Here is a 6676-nt window from a genome sequence, read left to right on the forward strand (position 1 = left end):
CAGTGGGAGGAAGGACATATCATTCCACAGAGGTCACTAGTGGCTTGACTGTGTAAGCAATTTTAATATTTTCCATTAAGCATTAGATCCAAAGTTGGAATACTTTACTAAAAATCAGCTGGGGAAAAAACAATCAAGACAATATATGGAAAGAAGTGAATCACCCTGAGGACTAATAGAAGCAAAGGGAAAAAAACATCAAATACAAAGAATGTGCACTTGAATGTTAATGACCAAAAGTTTTGGGTATTTGTCAGATAAAAGGCAGTTGGATGCAAACTTCAATTACCAATGTAATTAAGTAAATGACCATCAGTCAACAACATTTTGTAGACATGAAAAAGCAAACATGTCTGTATAATAATTTAGTCTAAATAATTTTCAGAGAGAGAAGTTTCAGTGCTATTGCAAAAATTATTCCTGATGTAGTCTTGCAACTACTTTATGCAGCTTTTTTTTAATATGAATCCAAGGAAGATGAACTCCAATCTTAGTGAGACACTCAAGAAAACACAGTATAGATAATATGAGAGGAAGCTAATAAAAAATTGGCTGGATTAGTTTAAGAAATGAGACAGAGGAGCACTGTGAATAAGCTGATCAGAGACTAATACCAATAAAAATCCACACCAATGAGTTACGTATTTACCTAGTTACGTAATAATTGGTTTGAACTCTTGTGTCAAAGGTGACAGAAAGGTAGTTCTTGGTAGAGAAAATGTAGAGTCACTCTGCTCACCAACTGAGAGACATACAAAAGATCTTTTAAAAAAAATCCAACCAAACAGGTGGCCAAAGTTTCCAGTTCACAAGTTAAAAAGCAAATGCAGTCAGTCTAGATTTTCTCCCAGTGAGGAGTCACAGCGGCCAAATGATCTGTAAATGTTCTGACTGTGTATAAATCTGTAGAACTTTCTGTAACATAAAGGCCGAATTGCTAGGATCTTTATTGGCTAAGACTTCCTAACACCTATTTCAATATGGACCACCAGCTGACAAGAATTTAGTAATTTGTGGGCCAGTAACCCTTAAACAAACTCTTGATAAAAATGAGTTTGTCCATTATTGACTGGTTATTAACGTGGTTTTTAAAGAAAGGTGATGTAGAAAATACTTCAGTGCCCAGAATGATTCACTGTTTTTGAAAATCTAACCTTCTATCTGTGCCCTTTCATGGAATTTTTTCCTGCCATTATCTTAGTGTCTTACAGAGACAGACAGTTGTCTTAAAATTAGGTTATTGATCCCTTGGAGCAAACCAAAACATTCTCCTTCTCACACTTCTTAGGTACAGAAAACCAAAAGATTAAATGGAATAATTCTAAATCACTAATGCAAATTTCACAATGGCTTTTAGGCTATGGTATCATCAGTTCATACTGAACTCTTCAACTTCTTCTAACTACAGCTGAACAAAACCATTTATATGCACACCCCAGGGCCTGGCAGAACTAGAGACATGGAGAAGAAACAATTTTATCCCAGATCAAAACATATCAGCCAGTAGGAGATTGCACTTTACATTTTTGGCAAAAAGACAAAAAAAAAAGTAACCCCCTTATCCTGAGGTACCTGCAGCAGGTTCCTTTTTTTGGGACACAGCTCTGTGCAGAGCTTTTGTCTTGGACACAGCTCAGTGCAGGGCTGCTGGAGCAGTTTGCTGGCCCAGAATGAAAGCAAGGCACAGCTTTTTCCAGGGCTGAGCAGCAGCTTCTGGAACAGCCCCACGGGCACGGGGCCAAGGCCTGAGCTGCACTCACACTGAGGGCTGGCTCTGCTCTGGGCCCTGCTGGCTGAAACCTGGCGGTGGCCAGGACAGAATGGACGGTGCTCACCTCTAAAACTCTGCCTGTAGCCAGGAGTGTGGCTCTGTCACTCACAGCCAGGAGTGTGGCTCTGTCACTCACAGCCAGGAGTGTGGCTCTGTCACTGCTGGGGAGCTGCCACAGCCAAGAGTGTGGCTTTGTCACTGCTGGGGGAGCTGTCCCTTACAGCCAGGAGTGTGGCTTTGTCACTGCTGGGGGAACTGCCACAGCCAGGAGTGTGGCTCTGTCACTGCTGGGGAGCTGCCACAGCCAGGAGTGTGGCTCTGTCACTGCTGGGGAGCTGTCCCTTACAGCCAGGAGTGTGGCTCTGTCAGTCACAGCCAGGAGTGTGGCTCTGTCACTGCTGGGGAGCTGCCACAGCCAGGAGTGTGGCTCTGTCACTGCTGGGGAGCTGTCACTTACCCCAGGGTATTCATTAGGCCATCCTTGGCACATACATCAGATGTACTTCTGTAGACTGAACATGGACCACACTCAAGCGTACATTTAAATATTTGTACAAGTTAAGTCAACTTACAATTATTAGTAATATTAATAAAATGTAAAGCCCCGTGAAATATCTTGTGATACAGAAAACCAGATAATACAGAAACATTTCTGTGTTAGGTCACAAAAACTTTGGGATTGGTACTTGGACAATAAATAGTCACAGCTCCAATTAGCCCAGATGAAGATCTTAACAGTGAAAACTGGAGAAATAGGGAAAACATAAAAAATCCTGAAATATTTATATTATGAAAAATTGCTACTAGGAAACAAGAAAAGAATGATCATTTGCAGAATCAGAAATAAAATTTGATGGTTGTCTGTGCTATATATTTTCTGATGGAAATTTTCAAATGGGATTAATCAAAGAGTTTTCAAAAGCTCTGAAGATAACATGCACCACTCAGGTAAATTATTTTTAAGATGTATGGAAAAACAAAATACCCTGCATTATATATATTATATATACATAGTATATACATATCTAATGTTGATATAGAAATGACCCACCAGTCACTGGTTTGATTTCATGTTGTACAGCCTGATGAGGCTCTGTAAGCCTAGAAACAGCACTTTCACAACACATGACTTCAGAAATTATGCAAATCCCTACTAAGGTCCCACAGTATCTTTCTGAGATTATCTGATAGCTTAAGTATTTAAGTTGCCATATAATTAAGAAGGTGTGGTGCATATAATTACTTGGAAATAGCTAGTTTGTTGACAGTATTTTTAATAGTTCATTTTCTTGTTCAAAAACAAGTATGTCACCAAGCTCTTAGTAGAAAGATCACAAGATATTCCTATTTATTCTTTCAGTGCTTGTACAATAATGGGGCCAAATATATTTTTGTGTTTTAATGATGCATCAGTGGCTATTTTTAGAGCAATTGGGTTTAAAACAAACAAAAGCATCCTGCATTTAATGATCTGACTTTGCACTAGGAAATTCAATAGCCATTTCCTAGCCTGTATGTATGGTTTCAGTGGTAAAATATAAGATATTTGTGTTTGATTTACAATTGGATTTATGTTCTTTTCCTTGCTGTTCTCTAGAAGAATTATAATGAGAGCAACTGAGAGATCAGAAATTCATTTTTACAACCTCCTCTGACTGCTCATCATGCAATACATCAATAATACATCAAAAAGAAAACTGTACATTCAGAGTGGAAAACGCTATTTTTTTATAGCAGTGATACATATCAAATTATCAGTGGTTTTTATCTCAAAGTGTATCTATTGTCAGGCATTCACTGAAATCTCCCAAATAGTTACTCTTGCTCTGTCTGCAGTCCAGAAAAGTGCAGTTTAAAATTGTAGCAACCAGTCAATGTAACATGAGAACTGGGACAAGACTCAGTGTCTTTCAAAGGAAAAAGGATCCTTCCTGCTATTTCAGTTAGACCAGTATCAGCCTAGCCTCACTTTTAAAAGGATTAGACTGAAAAAGGAACTGAGTCACTGCATCATATATTCCTGTAATAACTAGCTTTCATGTAGTCAGCCCCCAAAGCAGCTCCAAAAATCTGTACCAGAAACTTGGGTTTCAGAAGCAAACAAAGAAAAGTTTGTTAGAGTTGTTGTTAATTAAAGTTAAGAGTAAAAACACAGACTGCAAAAGTCAGTTTTAAAAGAAGCAATATGTTAAGCAGAGAAGTACACAGATCTTTGCAATAAAAGAGAAATGTGTTTCAAGTGAGACAGGGTTCTGTTTGACTGTAGACTGTACTTGGAGGTGACCTTCCAGCACCCCAAAGTCCTCCCCTCTTCCTGAACCAACATCTCTTTTTTTGAGAAGGGGATATGGACAAATGGGTGGCTGTGTGAAGAGAAGGAAACTGGGACAGCCTGTTGATTCTAGCTGAATGCTCTTGCCAGGCTTCCTTACAGAAGAGGCAAGAACCACTTCTCTATGTTTAAAAACATTGAATATCCCCTTATTTTTACAGAACCCAAACACACTAATACTGCAGTTTTAATTAATTTAAAAATTCAGGTTCCAACCTCATCAAGCCATTAAAGAGATGAGAAAGCTGGTGTTTGCTCCTGCATTGTGCTTCAGTGTCAGGCTGGGAATGGACTGGGCTCAGAAGCTGGGACTGGGATAATCTACACAGAGAAGCCCCACCAAGGAACAAAGCCCAGGGGAAAATGTGACAAATCTAAGGATATTCACAGCTTCCAGCTGTCTCACATACAAAGCAGACAAAAACCAATTTACAGGAGCACAAGTCTGTATTTGTTGAAATACTAATATATGGGCCAAGCATTTCTCCCCTTTGGAAGTCTATTACCATTTCCTAATCAATCCTTTCCACAAAATTCAGAACCTAATGGTAGAAAATAACATTTATTTTGAAAACTGGCAGATGTTTCAAGAGACTAGTAAAGGACTCAGTGTTTTCCTTTGGGAAAAAAAAAGCAACACAACAATCAAACAAACTGGAAATTAGAATCCAGTCAACTTGATTAAAATTCCCAGATGAATGCAAAAATATTTTTAGATACCTGAAAAATAACAAAATTATAAATACTAACCAATATGATTTGTTCATAACAGTCTATCAAACCAACCTAGTTTTCTATGTCTGGTTCTACAAACATAAATAAATTGAAGATCTTCACTTCAGCAAGGCTCTTCTGTGTCATTGACATTTTCTCAAGAAAGATATGGAGATTTGATCTGGACACAAAGTCCACCAATTTGATGCAAAACTGGTTGTACTTAGAGGATCATTATCAACAGTTTATACAAAATAATATCAAAATGGAAAAATACTAAATTTCCATCAAACAAAATTCTTTGTACACTTCCATATGGTAATCTCTTTGCAAAAGGCTTAGAGACCACACTCACCCCTGGCTGGAAGGTGCTGCAAAGAGGAGAAGCAAGAGTAGAGTTTGAAATCATTGCAACAGGGGGATGATGATTCTACAAACACTCAGCAAGAAACCAGCTGCACAGAGAAGAGTAATTGTTGTCATGAACTTGCAGAAGAGAAACCAGTGGGCAGAGTGGATCACAAGCAGAACACAGCAAGTTCATGAGGTTGGAGAAGGCACCCACTCTGCTGAGATCAGAACTGCCACCAAGGCAACTTTGGGAAGTTGTGAAAAGAGCGGGTGGGAGCTAGAGGGGTATAGCAACAAAAAGTCTTGTGTTTCAGAACTGATTAAAAGAAAAGAAATAATTTGTGCTTTTAATAAAAATCAACCCAAAAGAAAGACTGAACAAAAATATGGTAAAAGTCTCAATTTGTGCAAAAAAGTGCTGCAAAAAGAGAACATTGTCCATATTCACTTGGAATAAATCAGCTAAACTGCAGCAAAAGGTATTTAATCCAGACATTGGAAAAAGGAGAGTTAAGGACTAGACTAGACGGCCTGAGGAATGAGTGGAATCTGTGTTTAAGGCTTTAAGAACAGGTTATGCAAACATCCTTTGAGGTTGTTTTTATAATAGTTTAGTGAACCTTAAGGCAGGAGGATGGCTGAGAATCCAGGTAAGGTCACTTTTGGCTCTCTTGGTTGCTTTTTATTTGAGAAGGGGATAAGTTAAGTGCAAAGCTTTAATATCCTCACGACTTCAACCAACAAGCACTGAGGTTTAGGTATGTCAAGAAATCCCTAAAAACCAGTGCAGGTGCTGTGTTTGTTATTCCTCTCATCTTCCTTCCAGAAATGAGGCACACTGAGCTTGCCTTCAGTAATACTGGAACCCACACAGTGGGTTTTGGGTATATTTGTATAACAGTTTACCACAGCAAACCTGACAGCCCCGATTAAAATTTTGCTGCAGTGCTGAATTCAAGTTTATGTGAAAATAAATTTTTTTCCATACACCCACAAAATTGTTTCTGTAGTCTATAGTTAAGCTAGCATTTATCTATGAACCTCAAAGTCAATCATATATTTGATGCTAATAAAAACGTTGTCACAAAAGACAGCATAATCAAAAATATATTGTCTTATTTAAGATTGTTCTTTAAATAAAAACCTCGGTATCAACTGCAACAGCAGCATAACATAACTAAGACATGCATGCAATTACCAGTCCAGTGTGCTTTAAGGCTTCTGTGCATGTCTACTTTTAAATACATAGATTTTACCCTTTGTCAACTGATAACTATTAATGAAAGTAGTACTTCAGGTAATTTTGAAATGCACTTCCAAGTACATTTTGGAAAAAAAAAAGAGAATAGTGTAACAAATCTTCTAGGATTCAGAACTTAATTTGCACAAAAGGTTGTTCAACAAAAATTTGTTGAATAAAACAAGCATTCATTTTTTCATTTTTATCTATATGTAATTTCTGAATGAAGAGACAGATTAAGAGGACTGTTGTGACTTCAATTTATAGG

This window comes from Molothrus aeneus, chromosome 13 (assembly GCF_037042795.1).
Source record: "Molothrus aeneus isolate 106 chromosome 13, BPBGC_Maene_1.0, whole genome shotgun sequence".
Classification (NCBI taxonomy): Eukaryota; Metazoa; Chordata; class Aves; order Passeriformes; family Icteridae; genus Molothrus; species Molothrus aeneus.